Consider the following 21,081-nt stretch of genomic DNA (forward strand, 5'->3'; position numbering starts at 1 on the left):
CAAACAGCTGTACATCGAGTGTTACACATTGGACTTTACTTTTACCAAACAGGTATAGCTTTGAAATTAAATTCATTGAATGGCCATAGTTGGCCAACATAAAGGAAATGTGACCTACTACTTATTTACTTTAAACTTAGCTATAACTGAACCCGCCCTTTTCTTAATTTAATGCAACCTTGGAGTTTGTATATATAATTTGCAGGGGGTGTGGTGGTACACAGCCCCCACACAACAGAAGGATTTGGTAAACACCAGACAAGAATTATGGGGGGGGTTCACCCTGACCCCCACTAATTATATATGCCAACTCCAAATCCGCACTAAACTGGAGAAAGGGCAGGTTCTGTCATGGCTAAGTGACTGGTAAGCAAGTAGTGGGTCATGGTTTCTTTATGTTGGCCAACTATGGCCAGTTGATTAATCTATTTTTGAAAATATGCCTGTTCAGTAAAAGTATAGTTCAATGTGTAATGTTCAATGAACAACTGTTTTAGGAAACATTCATTCAATGGCTGAACATAGACCCAATTAGCTGCCTATCAATTTTCTACCTGTGCTGATATCTTAAGTTTATTATATGGAATAGTGTATGGTAGATCTGTTCTAATACTGTGCAATGATTTTATCATGTCTGTCTTTCTACATATTTTTTTGTTAAACTGTCCCCTCCTCTATAGTCTTCTAATAGTGATACTTCCTGTCTTAATTGCTTTATAGTTTTCTCTGTTTAATGCTTCCATGATGGCATTTGATTTCCTTCCTTTCTTTCTCTTTTTGGCCTGCTTTTTTGTGGTAAAACACCATCTGTTATTAATTTAGCTGCACAGTAATATATCCTATTTACTTCTGTTATGTCACATGAATTTCTGTTAATAGTATTGATTACTGTGTTCATTTTTTATCAGACTTTTAGCATTTTGGGTCTTATTGACTTTCTGTATTTCTTTCTTTCATTCTAATATGACTCCATCTCTATTAAATCAAACAACTATTTCCTTACATCATTTTCTTCTAAACTGAGGGCACGTTCTTTATTATCTGTTTCCTGCGGGCATTCAAAGTTCCAGAACACCTCCCTTGACATATTTTCTTAAGCTGCATCCTGCATCATTCGTTGCTCTATGGAACTTCACTGGCTTATCACTCTGTACATTAACTGCGTCAGAGTTGCCACAGTTTCCTTTTCAATTCCTTGTTATGCAGCTCCAACTGAACTTTTGTACTGATTTCCTACTGACAGCTCAAGAGTATCTTAGTGTGGCAACTGTTTTTCCTTAATTTGGGGATTCACTGTTCTTTCATGCTGTTTTTACACTAAATCCTTCACTTCACAGGTAATCCATGATTTCAGTTTCATTTCTTTAACTTCTCCATTACTAATCCTTTTTTCCACTTTCCCCTTTGTTTTCTTATTTTGTACATTTTAAACTTTTCCATATCCAGATGTCTTTGCCTGTATTTATCTTCATATATCTTTGGTGCTGCTCTTTTCTATTGCTTAGTTTTGTTTTCTTCTTTGCATAAACATTGCACTATATTAAATCTCTTTTTCTTTCCCATGTCCCTATTTCTTCTTAAGATGTCTCCCGCTACACTTGTTTCTCCCCCCTTTGAGGACTCATTGTTCATCATGCTATGACATGACGTATATTAGACTTTCTATACTAAAAAAAAATCACTTTGCAGGAATGCCATAACTTCAGCTTCAATTTGTTTAACTTCTACTGTACTAATCGTCTGTTCTACTGTCCCCTTTGTGGGCTTACTTTTGTATTGTGAAATTTTCCATATCTGGGTGCCTTTGCCTGTATTTCTCTTCGAATGTCTTTGGAGCTGCTTTGTTTGTATTGATTAGTTTGGCTTTCTCTTTGGCATAGTTATTATGCCATATCAGATCTCTCTTTCTTTCCCATATCCATGTTTCTTTTTTATACCTTTCAAAAAATTTCTTGGTTTTGTCATTTATATTTTCACACTTCCTCAGTCACTTCTTTGTTTCTCCAATTCTTGGCCAAGATTTTTTTTTCTTTTGTTGTATAACTGATTGATATTGTGATTTCACAAGGGAGTCTTGTCTTTTGAGTTTGCCTTATTCTTAATATGAGTGAGCACAATTTGATCTATACAGTTATAAATATAGCGATACAGGAATTTTATAAATAGCTTGGCATGTGCTATGGTATTTACTCAGTTTGGGGATGATTAAAATTTAGCCAAGGAATAGTTCCTAAAGGTTTTATGGTTTCTCTGGGTTTCCATATTTAATTGTTATTTCATGTAATACTGCCTTATGGCCAGAGGTGATGAGCAAGGACATAACACTGGATGAGGAACATCACTCCTCAACATTTGTGAGTACAAGGAAAAGGATGTTTGTACCCCTGGTAGGAGATTGAACCAACTGTTCCAGGATGTTGGTAGTAACGAAGTTTAGGAATCACCAGGCTTTTGTATTAGACGTGGTGTAGGATTCCCAACATTGTATTGGGCTGAACGGTGAGGAACTCTAGTATATTGAGATAGGTATTATGGGTTTGATGGGGTAAGGCGGGAGACCTATACATTGCAAGGATATGGCATGAGACCCTGTTTCTCGTGAGTTTCACATGTATGAGTTCCAGTGTGTCATATACTTTAACTAGTCTGGATATGAGGTTGTTTTAAAATAGACTGAGACTCCTCCAGCTATAGTTCCCTCCTGTGCAGTAGCTTGTCTAAAAGTGGGAAAGGTGTTAAAACCTTGCACTGCTGGGGTAATTTCCATGACTTTAAACCATGTCTCTGTTACTACACAGATGTCTTCACTCTCCAGGGAGAGGAAGGCTTGCAAGGTGCAGAGTTTCTTGTTAAGATTTCTAGCATTGAGCAGTACCACCTTCAGATATTCCTTTGTAGGTTCAGTTTAGTCAGGAAGTTTATCAGTTTTGCATCACCTAAAAAGGCACTATGGTGGTGGAAAAGGACTTTACCAATATCAGAGGGCCTAGAGGGGATACGTGCAGATCATCCCTGGCAAAGCAACATGGTCTGTCAACCATGTCCTCCAAAGCCAGCAAATATAGTACACCTTGGACTGACGCAAGAAGCTAAGACAATTGTTAAAATGTTCTGTTGGTAACATGGCATCATCCTTGGAGAAGGTAGTATGCTGCTCAGTGCTAGGATAATACCTAAGACACTTAATAAGCAAACTCAATCATGTCTCATTTCATATACTCAAGGGAGGAATATCTCACGTCATTAACATTCACATTGACTATGACAGAGGCATACTGGTACCTATAGTTCATTGATCTGAGTGCCTGTGGACTTGGTAGCCCTGACTCTTTCCTTATTCAATCTGGTGAGTGAGACATTGGTGTGTCTCACTTTAGAATCACCAATGACCAGGAAATTGGGTTGTGCACTGATTTACCTTAAGGATTTAGCAGTAGAGGCATTGGATTCAGTATTATGTGCTGCTTTGGGTAATGTTTTAACTGACTATTTACATAATGGCTGAGGACGCTTTTTTTACTGTGCTGTGCAGGAGGTCTTTATGTTTGAGGAAGGTTACCTGTAAGTGCCTCAGTATAAGTAGTTTTCTGTGTAGGATCTTTACCCTGTGCAATAAGAGTGGTGCAAGTGTCACTAACAGCCATATGTATCGGATTAGTTCTGGTTGCATGACCGAGTTTTGTCTTCATTGTTAAAGTGTATTTACACCTCTTGCATACCGTATCTGTTTTATTAAGAATAAGTGGGTTGTCAGTGTAGATGAGGCAATTGCTACAATGACTCAGAATACCCATCTCAACCAGACTGGCCACAGAGAGAGTCGGAAAGTACATCTCCATGGCTGTGCTGATATACTAGGGAGGAGTCAGGGAAATTGAAATATTGAATAGGTGAAAAAAGAAAAGGAACTCGATGAATAAAGCTCAGTTATGCATAAACTAGATGCTCTAGTATTTAAAAAAATCTGTCTAGACAGTAAGGGTATTTTAAAGGTAATGTATTCTGTGAGAGATTGGCATCTACATAGAATACATGGGGGAACTGTGCTGTGAGATATTGGTTACTATATATATATATATATATATATATATATATATATAGGTTCATAGGTTTGTAGATGGTTACTGGGCTATTGACCCAGAGGTTTTTATAAACCTAGCCATGTGTACCCAATATAATACTAAAGAAACCCAATATGAAGGATCTTGCCTAAACTTAAGATCTAAGTTAGCAGTGACTGCCCATATCTAGTTGGGTCATAGGTGAAATCCCCAGCAGGAATTTTTGGTTTTCCATCCAGGCTATGCTTAAACAGGGTCATAAAGGGGGTTTGTTTGATGTGAACTGGTAGCCGATTCCAGAGGAGTAGCAACCTCTGAGAGACATATCTGTCTCTCCATCAGGTCATATTTATGTCACAGTCCAGGTTAAAGTACCTGGAGCGGGTGACCCTTGTCATATTTGACTTGCGGATGTGCAGCATTTCCATTAGGTTTGGACCTGAGATTGCATTGTAGGCCAGGAACAAGTCTCTGGTAAGTAGTCTGTACACTACTGAGTACAGTGACAATGACTTCAGCCTGTCAATGCATGACATGTGCTAGAGACCCTGAATTTTCTGGTTTAGAAATCTCAGAGGTCTTTCAAGTTGCTGCAGGTGCCTGGTAAGTTACATACCAAAGGGAGAATTGTTCTCAGTTGTTTGCCTGATGAGAGTCATGTACAGTTGTGTTATGACCTCTTTTGCTCTTGAGGCAATGCATTTGCTAATGAGGTGTGTGAGCTAGAATGCCTTGCTTACCATAATAGAAATATGGTGGTCAAAGTTTAGGCTGCAGTCAACTTGCATTCCCAAGTCTCTCACTACTGAGTTATTACTTAGGGTATTATCATTTATATGATACTTTGCAGGGATATTTTTTTTTACCAAGGGGGATGATAATTCATTTTTAGCATTGAGTTTGGCTCCAGTCATTTGTTTGTGTAAGTCCCTTTTGAAATATATCGACATTGGGGATTCAATGATTGCACCTAATTTGCAGTCATCAGCAAACATAGTCAGCCACACACTTTCTGTTTTGGCCTGAACTTCTAAGAAGTATATTCTAAACAATAGGGGGCCCAGCACTAACCCCTGTAGAACCCCACTGGTGACAAGTCTGCTGGTTGAGATAAAGCCCCCCAAATTTCACTGAGTGTAATCTGTTGGTGAGCCAGTTAACAACCCACCTGATGACATAAGGGTTGATATTCAAATGGGAGAGTTTATCAATAATGCCAAATGTGGGATTGTGTCAAAGGCCTTGGCTAAGTCAAGGTAGGCTGTATGCACAGATTTACCTTTGTCTATGGCTCTGGTTAAGTTTTCAAAGAAGTCAATCAGGATTAACAGGCCTGACTTCCCTTTGACAAAAACAAACTGTGTCGGATCAAGATTTTGAAAATCATGCATATCCCTATTTATAAAGTCCATGATAATTCATTCCATGGCCTTACAGATAAGACTGGTTAAGCTTATGGGTCATTATTTCCCAGGCTCTGTTGCTGTACACCCCTTTATGAAGGGGATGATGGTTACTGTTTTCCATTCAACAGGGACAAAACCAGTACTCAGGCTATGGTTGAAGAAAGTACCTAACAGATTTACTAACTCATGTTTTAGACCATTTAAAACACAACCCAGGATGCCATCCAGTTCCATAGAGGCTGTGTTTTTGGCCTTGGAGAGAGCATTAATGACTTTCTCTTTGGAGATGTAAGGTGGGGGAGATGTATAGGGAATGCTTTGTGGAATTTTTGGAGGGGACAGGGTGGTGAGATTTTTGCCAAACCTGTTGGCTAATAGATTAGCTACTTTCACAGGATCAGTGTGTGTGATGCCATCCACAGCTAGTTCAGCACACATCTGGGTCCTACGTTTTAGGTTACGGATATAGCTGAAGAATGCCTTATGGTTATCCTTAGCTATGGTTGCAATTTTTTTTTTCTGAGTTGCCCTTAGGGGATTTTACAAGCTGTCTTATTTGTTTATTCAAGCAGAAAAGGGTGTTCTAATAGTGCTGGGACATCTCTTTTTTATTCTTAAACAGCAACTTCTTCCTCTTGTTGTATAACGTATTAATGCTAGATGTCCACTGGGGAGGCTTGTTTTTTCTTGAGGATCTGGTTTTGATCCTATTAGGTACAGATATGTCAATACATTTGTGTAAGTGTTTGTACAGGGCATTTGTGTATACCTTAGTATAGTTATCAATGCCATCTGTGGAAACAGGAGCTTGGAAATTATGCCATCCCTTAGCACTGCTAGGTGCTGTTTTGCCGAGAGACAGTCAAAGCAGAAGTGATGCAGGTGAGGAGGGAGTTTTTTTATATGTCCACTGGAAAAGCACTTATAGTTAGATTTTTGATGGAGTTGTCTTTTGAGTTCTGCTTTGAATGTGGTGAAAGATGAAACTTCTTTTAGGTGAGAAGATAGGGATTGTCAATGCTTTGGTGTAAGAATGGAGAAGGCATGGTCAGTACAATGCAGTTTGGTTTGGGGTGTCTCCGGTGTGGGAGTTAATTGGGGAAGTTTGCAGAGGTTGTAGGAGGTGGTTTATTATGGAGTTTTTCTGCAAGATGTGGGAAGGCAGCTGGTTGAAGTAGTTTGAAAAGAAGAGACCCTAGGAGTAGCTCACCTCTGTAGAGCAGAGTGTTTTTTTAGAAGCTGTGGCTATGACATTGGACCTGTATTGAAGCTGACCAAGTAGGGCACCTTTGCCTACTGTAGCTCTAGCTAGTCTTGAGAGAAAGGGAAATATTTTCAGTGTGGCTTTGGAAGTTAAGTGATTGGTCTACCAAAAAAGCCATCTATTGGAGAATCATTGAGATGTGCATGGTGGAGTTTTTTTAAGAGTATTTTTCAACTTATGTAAGGTTCCAAATATCATACATTTTTGTTTTGGAGGGTTTAAGAGTAGCTTATGGTTCTTTAGTTAAGAATTAAGGGAGTGAAGGTCAGATTGAAGCTGGGTTTGAAAAGAAGTATGTGAGGGACTGGATCAAAGAATAACTATGTCATCTGCATATAGAGTAATAGGAAGGTTAGGGAGATCCTAGAGTAGTTTGTTAATAAAGATTGAAAACAACAGTAATGAGAGTATGGATCCTGGAGGCACTCTTCTAGTAAGGGGTGCTGAAGGTGATAGGAATGAGCCTATTTTGGAACTAAAATACCTATTTGCTAAGAAATGTTGGAACCAGGTGACAGTGCTGGGGCTAACCTCAATTTCTTGGAGAGGGTGAAGGAGCAGGAAGTAGTCAATAATATCAAAAGCTTTGTAAGCTCAATAAAGGGAGTTCCTGAAAGGTTTCCCTTATCTGAGTTGAGAAAGATCTCATCTGTAAGTTACCAAGCGCTGTTATTGTGGTCTAGCCAGTCAAGAATCCATGTTTAAGAGTGAGGTGGTGGTACTGTTGGATGTCAGTGGACAGTTGGTTGTAGATTACTTTTTCAGGCATTTTCCTAACTATAGGGAGGATAGAAATAGGGCACAAGTGGGAGGCATTTTCTGTCTGAGGCTGTTTTGGAGGGGGTTTAACAAGAGCAGTTTTCCATATGTCTGGCACTGTATTTTGAGTTAAGCAGAGGCTATAAATATAGAGAAGAGATGTCATAAGGAAGTCTTTGCAGAGCGATATAAACCAAGGAAGTAGGTTATCGGCACCAAGAAGTGCATCCAATGGTATGTTTTATACTAGGGGATCATGGTCTTTGTGTGTAATTTTCTTAAAAAAGAAGGAAATAAAAGCATGGGTCTGGGTAAGCTTGGGGGAGGGGAAGAGATTGCGGTATCACATAACCGACTGAATTCCTTGAGAAAAGTCAGAGGCTGAGACTTGGCCTTGAGAGGTCTTGACGATGATAGGGGTGGAGGTGGGCTCTGTGGATTCTTGACCTTAGAGAAGATTTACTTCCTGCCAAAAATTTTTGGGTTTGCCCAGAAGAGAAAGTAGTTTGTTTTGAAATAGATGGTCTTGTGTCTGGGTATGGCTTCCTTGGCTAGGTTATGCAGAAAGGTAAAGGCAGTACAATTCTCTGGTGAGGGTTTTGTCTCCATGAAGACCATGCATTGTTCCTAAGTTTGAGCAGAGCTTTCAGTTCAGTGGTGAGCCACAGGTTTTTGTTGTATTTGAAAAGGGACTGTATGAGTAAGAAGAATTTTTCTTCACGTTTAAGGAAGGTATGTGCAAAGGCTTTTGCAACTGATTTGGGGCTCTGTAGCTTGACGATGGGAGACCAGTCCAAAGTTGCTTTGTTTTTTGAGGTTGTCTGTATTAATGGCGGATCACAGTCTGAAAGTATCTAGTTTGGGGCAGTCTTGGTGACTGATAGATAATTTGGAAGCTTATTGGGGAATTGTTAGTGAACAGCAGGAGGGAGTGGTTGTTGGGTCAGAGATTCAGACAAGTAGTGTCAATAAATGTGTCCTTGTCTAACTGCATAAGCATGGGCATGGAGGAGGAGGTAGAGGAGGAAGGTAGCTAACTGCCGTTAGAAGATGACTGTTCTTCAAGGAGGAAAGTTTTATAGGGATCTATTTAGGTTCAGTATCTAAGGAGGCATTTGATTGAGCAACAATAGTTGGTTTAAGGTTGATTTTATAAAGAATGAGAGTGCCTCCATTTTGATTACTGCCAGGTCTTGTGTCTTGGAGGTATTTGTAGGAGGGATGTGGATGCTGAAAATTAGGATTGTTTTGTTTTTGCCATGTTTCAGTGACAGTTGTGATGTCAGGTGAGTGGGTTGTAAGGAATGTGTATATCTGGTTAAATTTATTAGAGATGGTTTGAGAGTTAATTAATACACAGGAGAGGGTGGAGGCATTAGGGAAAGTTATGGGTATTGGATTCATTGCTGGATCTGAGGAGGAGTATGGCCAGGACAAGTTTATAGAGGTGTCTAGGAAGTTTGAGGTGGTGGCATTTGATAGGGTTGGAGGAGATGAGGTAAATGTAATGTGAATATGGACTTGCATGTGAGTAGCAGAGTATGTAAATGAGTGGGTAGGGAGAAGCACAGTGGTGGGTAGGGAAGAAACAGAGTTCTGAAAGTAAGTGGCAGGAGTCTATGATGCTGTGAGAGTATCAGAAAGTGTATATGGGAAGGTTAAGGGGGTGAGAATGATGTGTTGTTTGTTAGTCAAATTATTTGTGTGAATGGTAACAATGCTGATGGAACACTATGGGAGTTTAGGGTGGGAATATATCAAAGTAAGGGGGTTGAGGAAGTCGAGTATGGGTTTAAGAAGTTAGGTACCTTTAATGAGTGGTCTGAAATGGGTGGCAGGAGACAATGATGCATACACTGGAGAGTCTGGGGGTTGGCTAAAAAATGGGAAATCAGAGGGGACCAGAGTAGGACAGACCTCCACCCACCTAGGATGAATCTATAAAAGGTGCAAGGTAGATGCAGGAGATAAAGAAGCAGTACAGCCCAAGTATAGTAGTGGTCATACAAAAAAAAAGAAAAATATATATATATATATCTAGAGAGAGAGAGAGAGATAAAATGGGGGTTGAAAAACTAATTAAAACTAAGTGCCAGTAATTGTTAAAGCTATGTGAGTTCACATTCATAATCTGAAACAATTGTGCAAGTTAAGATTCAGATTAAAATTAGACTAAGTTCCCTTGCAGGCACTTGAGTAAATGCAGCCTGTTTCCCTGGTTTAGGATGATAAGCTATTAAATTGCACTCTTCCAAGATGAGGGGTAAAGAAGCTTTGAGCCTTTACAGTCAAATTTTAACACACAGAACAGTGTTTCAGTGATAAATCTGAACAGGAGAACACATGATTTGATGGACTTGCTCAGGAGTGAAAAGAAATTGCTTTTACTTTCTTTCAGTTTAAAGTTGAATTGCTGGTAATGTAAAAAGGGGGTTGGTCAGGACTAATCAGGGATTCCTTCTGTGCTGTAGGCAGAGGACACTAGAAAAGCTCCTCCTTATAGCTCTCTAGAGTGCAATTTAAAGCAAACTGTGACTTTCATTTAATGACTGAACAGCAAGGGGACAGGAGACATAGTAATGGTTAGACAGATAGCAGGTGCCTGAATTCTGTGATGGACACATTAAAAGCAAACATGGTATCATGCTTAACCTTTATAAAGAAGTGCAATAAGCAATGTCATAGATATATGTTTTATAGAACACCTTCCTTTTCTCTTGCAATTATCACTGAAGCAGCTTGAAGTTATGCTTCGCAGTAGCTAATTTTGTTAAAAAGAAAATGCTGTTACAGTAGTTCCATTAAATGTAAATTCAACCCCATTCTGATTGCAAGGATATTGTTTTATGTTTTAAAAAAACTGACATTTTCTTCTATAATGCTGTTTCTCAGAGATCTTGAGAATATATGTTATATTTCTGCAATAGGTTTTAATTAGTTGAAGCTACTACAAAATTTATGGTTACATTGTAGACATGTCAGATTGAAATGATAACAGGTGCTTGAATCTCATTGGCGAACATTTTCTGAAATTTCCGTAACAGTGTTTCTATTTGTATAAAATAGACTACATTCAAACAAATGAATTACTTTATGAATTTCATAACACCACACATAGAGTCAAACGCAATGAAGCCCCAAATACTAAGCTCCTAAGGTAAGCAACTACACTTTCCAGGATTATCGTCATGGGGACTCCATTGTAGCACATACTGATGTCCCTCTGTGTAGGCTAAACAAAGGTTTAATGGTTAGTTGCTTATCTGGAACCAGGATAAACTAAATCACACGATAGGTACCAATATGATTCCATTATAGTCCACGCAGGTGTGAATGACCTGAGACATACTTCCCTGAACTACATGAAGAGGGATGTTTTGGAACTCTCAGCCTATGTGTCTCAGACTGGTGTGAGCCTAGCACTGAGCACCATATTGCCATCACCAAGGATGATGTCAATATTTGAGCAAAAGATAATTGATTTAAATAATTGCCTACCTTTGTGGTGTCATCCTAAGGAAAGCTAATATTTGTCAGCTTGGGAGGAAATGGTTAACAGACCACATTGCTTTGCCAAGTATGGTCCCTCTAGGCTTTTGAATACTGGCTAAAACTTTATTCCTTCCCAAAGTGATTTTTAGGCAATATCAAATTTCAAAACTTATTGACATATCAAAATCAACTTAACTGAACCTCATGGTGGTAATGCTCAATGCCAAGAACCTAAATAAAAAAAAAAAAACTATCTTCTCTCCAAGCGCTTCTCACACTTGAGAATATAGACATGTGTGCAGTTACCAAGACATGTCCTGGGATTCAATAAAGCAATTTTACCATGTCAGAGTAGTGTTGCAGCTTCTTCATGGAATATGGCCACTGAGCAATTCAGTAAACAAGGCTGGGGGTGTGCACAAGCTTTCCAGCACTTTTCTGGCACAGATACCACTGAATAATGCTAATTATCTCATTTGCTAGTGAAAACCATGCATATGAGATGAATTAGCAATTCAGTAAGCCGACAGGCATCCATGTCAAAGCAGTGTCTGTTACAGAAATGTATTCAGTTACTAACTGTATACATTTCTGCAAAATTCAAAAGTGGGCATGACAGCCCAAAGTAAAGCATGTATTATGATCATTAGGCATGCCAATGGCCAAAAATATTTACCATTGGCATGCAAAACAGTTGCAAAATTATACAAATTAAAACTTGTTTTGACCAGTTTCAGACATTTAAGCATAGTGCAGCTGTATGCAAATTAGACCGTGCAAAAAATATGAAAAAATGTAAAAACACAATTCTATGTGAAATATGAATTTGCCATTATAGTGAGTAGCATGCAGAACCAAAACAATGACAAGTAACACTGGTTGCTAAGGACATAGGCTCTGGTTTAGTGGTGTAACAAGGGACTAAGGCAGTGGGGTATGCAAATGAACGAAATTTACTGAATAGCAAAATGGGATACCATTGTCTGGATGCACCTATCCATGTAGGAGCTATAATGTAGTGGTGTAAGCAGGAGAAGCAGCTGACATGAAAAGAGAGTGTGTCATGTTTGCTGTAAGCAAATTGGAGCTCCATGGCTTCCATTTGAGCTTAGCTAAGCACATCTAAGTAAGGAGGTGTGTCTGAGGCTGTATTTACTTATTCCATGAAATGAGGAGCATATTCGTGTCCAGGGGAGAGCCATTTCTGTTTAAAAGTGTTTACTTTAGCTAAACGGGTTTGTGCAGTGTGCACCAGGTCTTAAAGAAACAAACAAAAAAATGGAAATAGCAGAACTGTTTACATTTGGGTAGCAGGTTTGTGGGTCACATCACGGGGCTTAAACGGGGCAAAAATGGGAAGGGGAAAAAAACAAGAAATAGCAGAATAAAAGCAATCAAGAACAAATAATATAGCTGGCAGGTGGAATGTGTTGTAGTCAGCCAATCATACAGGCAGCATCTGCAGCATAACAGTATAAACTATGCAAACACCTTTCAGTCTGGTTTTTCCCACAAACTCTGCACCATTGGTGTACACACTCAGGGGAATTTTAACTGAGAAAATGTTAGGGGCTGCTGTCACTTTGATACCTCAGTATCTGCTAGAGGCTGAGGGTGGTTAGGATGATAATGCTGACAACCTCCCCAGACTGAGGAGGAGGAGAAGAGTATTCAGACCCAGGGTAACCTACCAGGGGCTACATGATCTGGAGATACTAGAGCATTACAGGGTGGACAGGGATATACTTCAGCAACTGATTGAGCTGTGCTGGCCTCACCTCAGACCCAGAGCCACCAGAGGGGAATCCATTCCAGTGGATACCAAGGTATGTGTAGCTTTATGAATAACAGCTATAGGTACTTTCCAAAGACCTAATGGGGACATCATGGGGGTCTCACAGGCATCTGCATCCAGGGTAGTCCACCAGTTCCTGGATGCCATGCTACCACATGCTGGTGAGCACATTTACTTCCCCAGCACTCAAGAGGAGAGGACCAGTAATATGCACCTCCTCCACCATGTAGCAGATTACCAGGACATATTGGGTGCCATATACTACCCACACATCCACATCAAAGCACCACCCGGTGAACAGTGTAGGGTCTAAATAAAACACAAGGGCTTTCACTCCAACTGACAGGTTATGTGCAATGCACAGGGCATTATCATTAATGTGTGTGCTGGCAGCCCTGGAAGCTATCACGACTCCCACATCTGGTATTCCTCACAGCTGTATCAGGGATTTGCCAGGGAGGACATCCCATATGGCCATCTGGTAGAGGATGCTGGCTATGCAATGGAGCCATGGATAATGACACCCATCTGAAATGCACACACACACACACACACACACACACACACACACACACACACACACACACACTCAAGAATGCCATAATGAGACACACACACACAAATCAGGATCGTTATAGAGTGTGTGCTTGGGATGCTCAAGTCACTGTTCCACTGCCTTGACATATCTGGTGGAGCCCTGCAGTACTTTTCAGCCACATTTGCATGCATATTCATAGTATGTGCCATGCTACACAATATGATCCTGTGGAAACAGCTGCGGCAAGAAAAGCACAGGGAAGGGCCACACAGGCATACCAGTTGTAACCAGTCACACGTGCCAGCATGAAGAAGCCCCATTGTGTAATAGTATTAAGTTGGGGGTTATAATATCACATCACCTGCCTTTGTGTGTGCATGTCTGTAGGTTTAAGTATTAGAAGGCCATTCCCACTCGGTACACCTCCCATTGCACTGCTTCACATGCTCTACTATGTTTGTTGGGTGAAGTATTTTTAGGATTCTCCCACCCACAACACTTCCCAGTGCCCTACTATAGCAGTCCTGCTGATGTAATTCACATTAGCAGTATCTTTGGGCACTTGTCAGCCTCATAATCTCTGTAGCATGTGCAATAATGGCATAACACTATAGTATAAATAACTAGATAGACAGCTATTCTATTCCCAATTCTAGCAAGTGTGTGTGTGTGTGTGTGTGTGTGTGTGTGTGTGTGTGTGTGTGTGTGTGTGTGTGTGTGTATAAGTGTGTGTACAAGCATTTGTAAATGTGTATGTTTGTAGGATGAAGTATTTTGAGGACTTTCCAGCCCACAACACTTCCCAGTGTTCTACTTTAGTAGTCCTTGTGATGTCATTCATTACCCTCAAACGTAAATTTGGACATCCCTTAACCATATAAGCTTCATGGTGTGTGCAATAACTACATAGTGTAGTACAAATAACTAGATAGGCAGGGGTTCTATTCTCAGGTCTAGCAAATGTGTGTGCATGTGTGGTGTGTGTGTGTGTGTGTGTGTGTGTGTGTGTGTGTGTGTGTGTGTGTGTGTGTGTGTGTGTGTGTGTGTGTGTGTGTGTGTGTGTGTGCATAAGTACACGTATAAGAGTTTGTAAGTGTATATGTTTGGAGGACAAAGTATTAAGAGGACTTACCCAGTACACTTCTCAGTGCCCTACTTTAGCAGTCCTGCAGATGTCATTCACCTTAGAAGTACCTTTGGGCACTTAGCCCCATAAGCTCTGTAGTGCATGGAATAGCTGCATATAGTACAATTAACTAGATAAGCAGGGGTTCTATTCTCAGTTCTGGCAAATGTGTGTGTGCACAAGTGTTTGTAAAAGTGTATGTTTTCAGGATGAAATATTTGGAGGACATTTCCACCCACAACACTTCCTAGTGCCCTACTTAACACTTCTGCTGATATCATTCATCTTAGAAGTACCTTTGGGGATTTGTCAGCCCCTTATGCTCTGTAGCACATGCAATAACTGTGCAGCACTATAGTATAAACAACTAGATAGGCAGGGGTTCTATTCCCAGTTCTGGGATGTGTGTGTGTGTGTGTGTGTGTGTGTGTGTGTGTGTGTGTGTGCACAAGTATTTGTAAGTGCATATGCTTGTAGGATGAAGTACTTTGAGGACTTTCCAACCCACAGCATTTCCCAGTGCTCTACTTTAGCAGTCCTTGTGATGTCATTACCTTCAGAAGTTCCTTCAGAAGTTCCTTCCTTCCTTCAGAAGTACATTTGGACATCCCTCAGCCATATAAGCTTCATTGTATGTGCAATAACTACATAACAGTGTAGTACAAATAACTAGGTAGGCAGGGGCTCTATTCTCAGCTCTGGCAAATGTGTGTCTGTGTGTGTATAAGTGTATGTACAAGAGTTTGTAAGTGTGTATGTTTATAGGATGAAGCATTTTGAGGACTTTCCCACACACAACACTTCCCAGTGGCCTACTTTATCAGTCCTGCTAATGTCATTGCCTTTGGGAGCACCTTTGGACAAGACTCAGACCTATAAGCTCCGTGGCCCATGTAGTAACTAACAGTATAGTACAGATAACCATATAGACAGGAGTTCTGCACTCAGTTGTGGCAAATGTGCCTGTGGGTGAAGGTGTTTGTAAGTGTGTATGTTTGTAGGGTAATGTATTTTGATGCCCTTCCCACCCAGTACATTTCCCATTGCCATACTTTACAAGGGTTCTTGATGTAATTCACCTTAGACATACCTTGCAACAAGTGTGATATCTGTGTAACACTGTAGTACACATAACTAGATAGGTAGGGGCTCTAAACTCAATACTGGTAACTGTGATCCTGTGTGTGTGTGTGTGTGTGTGTGTGTGTGTGTGTGTGTGTGTGTGTGTGTGTGTGTGTGTGTGTGTGTGTGTGTGTGTGTGTGTGTGTTTGGGTGAGAATCATATCCTCTGTGGGTGGGGGTTATAACATTTTGAGGCATGCACCACCCAGTAGACATCCCATTGCCCTACTTTACAAGGCATGCTGATGTCATTCACCTTAGATGTATCTGTATACACTTGTCAGCCCGCTAAGCTCTGTGGCATGTTCAATAAATGTGTAATACTATAGTGGAAATAATTAGATAGGTAGGGGTTCTAATCTCAATACTGAAAACTATAGTAGTGTGTGTGTGAAGCATATCTCCTGTGGCTGTTGTGTGTGCAGGTTATACCATTTTAAGGACTGTCGACCCCCTACCCATGACATTACTTTAAAGAGCCTGTTAATGGCATCTGTCTCACATGCACCATGTAACACTATATAGCCCATATCAGTCATCTGCATAGATGTACATGGAATATCCACGTTTGCAACCTATATGTGGCCCGTGTCCCCTAACAATGAACATTCGTGTGATATTATTGCCAAAATTCCTGTGATATTATTGCCAAATATGTCACAATTACCATAGTGACACACATGCCAGCATCAGAAATTGTACTTGACTGACACATCATGCAGATACAAAGTCTGTCACCAGTTGCTATGTCTGATGGATTATCCCACCATCTATGAAGGCATTCACAAGATTACCTGTTATAAGAGGTTGTGTGATATGTCCCAGGCATATAATCTATGAGTAGCATGTCATGTGTATGCAGCACTATAGGACATACAACTGGACACATAGTGTCACTAATATGTTTATAGGCAACTGTGTATGTGTTTCTGTATGCACAGACACTCCAGCTGATTTTAGTGTGTGTTTTGTGATGGCTATACAGTGCTGCGTGCCTCTCCCATCCTGTAAACTCCCTTATTGCCAACCTAGTGTCAAAACAAACAGATGGCATCCATCATACAAGCACAGTTGCACAGTTTCTAACACCAAGCCACTGTGGTGCATGCCATGGTCATATCACTATGTATTGTATATTAATAGATGGGTAGGTCATCTACTCTGAGAAGTGTCACCTCCATGTGCATGTGTGTTTCAATGCATGTCCCCATGCAGCTGTATGTGTGTGTGTGTGTGTGTGTGTGTGTGTGTGTGTGTGTGTGTGTGTGTGTGTGTGTGTGTGTGTGTGTGTGCATGTGTCACATGGCTCTAACATGTTAAGGACCTCTGAACCCATCATTGGCAATCCTAACAGTCCTTGCTATTGTCACCCACTTGACTAGTAGTGACAGACACTGCCACACTACAGTACTGCTGTGCTATTTGTGTTATGTATCTAGTGCTATCATTTGTAAGACTGTGCAGGTAGGGGCTGTGCTCAGCCCTTTGTCAGTGTTCCCATGTACAAGACTATGACTCTGTGTGCAATACCAGTATGAGAGACCAGGCATGCATATTAGATAGCAGACACACATGCTGGTGATTGTCAGGTTATACTTACACAGGCTGACCTGTGTCAGGAATGCATACCCCCCAAAAAATGTCATACACAGTACCAGGCATACCCTCATCAACTGCATGATGGTTGAGTGGATGAAACAGAAATGGAAGGGGGAACAGGTGCTGTTAGCTGAATCTGTTGCAGTTAAAGTAATGGCTAAGCTTGTGAGGGACATAGTGCCAATAACCTAGTTGGCTGTGTCAGGGGTATGTATGTATGCAAGGTCACACTGTCTGCCACAATTGCCCCCCACACAATGTTGCATGTAAACACAGCTGGTAAACATGTACATATACAGCTGTAGCTTAGCTATGAAAATGTCCACTGTGTTTCCACCCTGCCTACAGCCTGCAGACATACAGACACCTGGAACACAAGCAGAATACAGTACGTGACGCTACAGTCAGTCAGCAGTACTAACAGCAATAGTGCATCATGGCTAACAAGGTACATACATATCGATGTTTACGCAGCAAACAGCACCTTACACAGCATTACATTGCTACACTGTACTATAGTCACCCTGTGCATCAGACCCATATGAGCATGTCCCTGCCTCAGTGGTATGGATAACAGGGTTGTGGCACAACTATACTCACATGCACAGGGTGTGGTGTTGGATTGCCAGAGGCCTAGACTGGTTCATATGGTTGACATTGTGTGTGTGTGTGTGTGTGTGTGTGTGTGTGTGTGTGTGTGTGTGTGTGCGTGTGTGTGCGTGTGTGTGCGTGTGTGTGTGTGTGTGTGTGTGTGTGTGTGTGTGTGTGTGTGTGTGTGTGTGTGTGTGTGCGTGTGTGTGTGTGTGTGTGTGTGAGTGTGACTGGAGAAGTGGTGTTCAATTGGGTCATGCAGAGGAACTCTGCATGTCTAGTGGTGACTGGCCTGTGATAGAGATGTGTGAGTTTTTGTCTGCACACCATCAAGCCATGTGGATGCCTGACTCAGGGCTTTGTTGGGCAGCCAAATGACGTATGGCATCACAAATGCCATGGAGGTCATATCGCATGGCAGAAAGCACTGCAGTCATGACCCTGAACATCTGTCTGATGCTGCGATCAGTATGCACCTGTGCCTCCATGACGGACCATCACGTGCATCTGGTGACACCTGCTGTGCCAGTTGTGATAGGGGCTTGATGGGCAGCAGTCCTCCATCATGTACCCCTGTCCATCTGCCTGTGTGTGACCTTGCCTGCTCTCTAGCTATGGCAGGTGTCGAAACTCACACTTGTCATAGTCAACAAACTAACCTATTCCATGCCACCACCCTCCAACTGTCCATTATCTTTGACTGCTGGGGACTGTGTATGTGTGGGCATACTGACTGTGTGTGGGGACATGGGGGTGAAAGTGGGATACCAAACAATGGCACAGATAGGCCTCAGCGACCCCACCTGTGCCTCACTATGACCACCATCATCATGGGAGCCCACTAAGACACTGACATCAGGTTGTGAGGGGGAGAGATATCAACCCCCATGTTCACCTGTGAGGGGAAGACAACATATGTAAAGTAATACCCTGCACTATTATGTTTGCTGATAGACAAACACACACACACACACACACACACACACACATACACACACACACACACACACACACACACACACACACACACACACACACACACACACACACACACACACACACATGTACACACTCCTGGTAAAGTCTGGCACAGCTTTGACACCTATGGGCCTTTCAGGACAGACCTTACACTAGTTCTGCCTGCCACAATACATCTCTTTCACAGCTACTGTAAGGCCCACAACAAAGGGTGACAAATCCTACTGTGTGATGGGCATATTAGCAGAATGGTAATTGTGACAAAGACCAAGGTTATTGGAGTGAGCTATACAGTGTCACCAAGTGCATATGCAAGTACTGTAAGAGCTGACCTACTGCTATACAGACCACACACATTGGCAAGGTGTAATATGTGATGATAACTGATGAAGGAACAGGACTATACACTATCACTGCAGTACCCACATAGTTCAGACTAACAGGGATTCATTTCAGACATTGCAGGACAGTCTGCAATGCATACAGGAAACATGTAAAGTACTAGGTGCATAGCCTCATAAGATGATACCAGGTTATTGGCCCTAATGCCCTCATAAGCCTAGCCCAGACTTTCAACCATGTGCCTTCAAAGCCAGCACCTGTTTCTCCTGTCCACCTAGACACAGGCAGGATCCCAGGGGTGTCTTATTCATTTCCCATGCAGTTGTCCAGCTTCTTCTTCAAGAGGGCTATACATGTACTCTGCTAGACATGGGGAGGGCGTTTATTTTGCAGACAGTTTATTGTGTGGGACACTACACTATCCCACCAACAAGTACTATATATGTCACAGACAAGGTGAGGACCTTGTGATCATGTTGCGTGAGTGGGGTTTGTCTTACAGATATGCAGAAATGCCATCAAGGCTGGTTTGGAAATGGCCTTGTATGCCAGACACAGGTTGCCTATGATCAGTCTGTATGAGACTGAGTGCAGGGACAGGGCTTTCAGCCTACCTGCATAGGATAGGTGTTGCAGACCCTGGATTTGCCTGGTTAGGAACCTCTGTGGACTCTGCAACTGCTGTATTTGTTTGGCAAGGTACATGCCAAAGGAGCCATTGTACTTGGTAATGTGTCTGATAAGGGTGGAGTACACGGATCTTGTGGTCTCCTGGTTCTTAGATGACATACCCATATTTGTGAGGTGGGCCATATAGACAGCCATCTGTACAATGGTGCTTACATGGTGGGGTGGGAAATTGTCAGGTTGCTACCGACTCTGGTGTACAAGTCACCTCATACCTGATTGCATGCTCAGTACATTATTACTGTCATAATTAGTGTGGATGACATCTACTACAGCAGAGAAAATGATGCATCTGCTGGCATTCTGTTTGAGGCAATGTTTCTTGCAACAGTCATTAATTTGGGTGAGGGCCTCTTGGAGGATGCTAACATCAGTAGGAGAATGTAAGACAGTGGCCAGCTTGCAAGCATTTGTAAACCTGGTCAACCACAGACCACTGCTTTTGTCTTTTACCTCAGAAACATATATCTCAAACAGTAGAGGCCTCCAGACCGATCATTGGGGTACACCACTCTGAAAGAGTCTACTACTAGAGGTGGCTTTGACCACTTTGACTAAGTGGGTACTATCATTGAGCCAGTTAGTTACCCATCTGGTAATATACAGGTTGATGCCTAACTGTGTAGACTTATGTATCCTGGCTGCCTGGGGATTATTATGAGAGAATTGGGCTAGGTGAAGGTAGGCATTGTTCACCATCTTCCCCCTCGTCCTTGTGTTTGTTGACCACTTCAGAGAAGGTGACCAGGTTTAACAGGCCTGATCTCCCTTTGACAATACCGCACTGTGTGGGAACAACTATTCTGAGGTTGTCGATGTCCCTTAGGCTGATGTGCATAAAATTGGCTGGGTTAGTAAATTGATCCTTCTTTGTGTATAGTGATGACAGTGGCTTTCCTCTGTGCAAATATGATGACACTGCTACTCAGACTTTTGTTGACTACAGTGTGTAATGGAGCTGGGAGCTCATGCCTGAGTTCATGTAGGATGGAGCCATGGATGGCATCAGACCTATGGAGACTTCTGTGTGTTACCTTTGATAGGGCATTACGGACCTGCTTCCTGATGATGAGGGGAGAGTGGCAGGTGCTGTGTATGCACATGTGTACCAATGGGGGGATAGGAGGGTGATGTTTACACTTCACCTGTCTGCAGCAGGTTGGCTATATCTATGCCGTATGTGTATGTGGTGTTATTGGCCACCACTACAGAGCAGATCTGGGTGTTGCCTCTGGTATTGCAGACATATGTGTGGAAAGCCTAGTGACTGGCCTTGGTAGATGTGTCCAATTTGCACTCAAAGATAGCCTTAAGGTAATAA

At 41.7% G+C, this 21,081-nt stretch overlaps 1 protein-coding gene across 1 annotated transcript in view; it reads left to right on the plus strand.

The window, feature by feature from the left end:
* LOC122801335 (integumentary mucin C.1-like) overlaps positions 1-21,081 on the plus strand; it is a 742,183-nt gene that overhangs the window by 599,361 nt on the left and 121,741 nt on the right. The gene's annotated exons all lie outside the window — the stretch shown is intronic.

The sequence above is a fragment of the Protopterus annectens genome, chromosome 4.part1 (genome assembly GCF_019279795.1).
Source record: "Protopterus annectens isolate FY-2018-M chromosome 4.part1, PAN1.0, whole genome shotgun sequence".
NCBI classification, from domain to species: Eukaryota; Metazoa; Chordata; order Ceratodontiformes; family Protopteridae; genus Protopterus; species Protopterus annectens.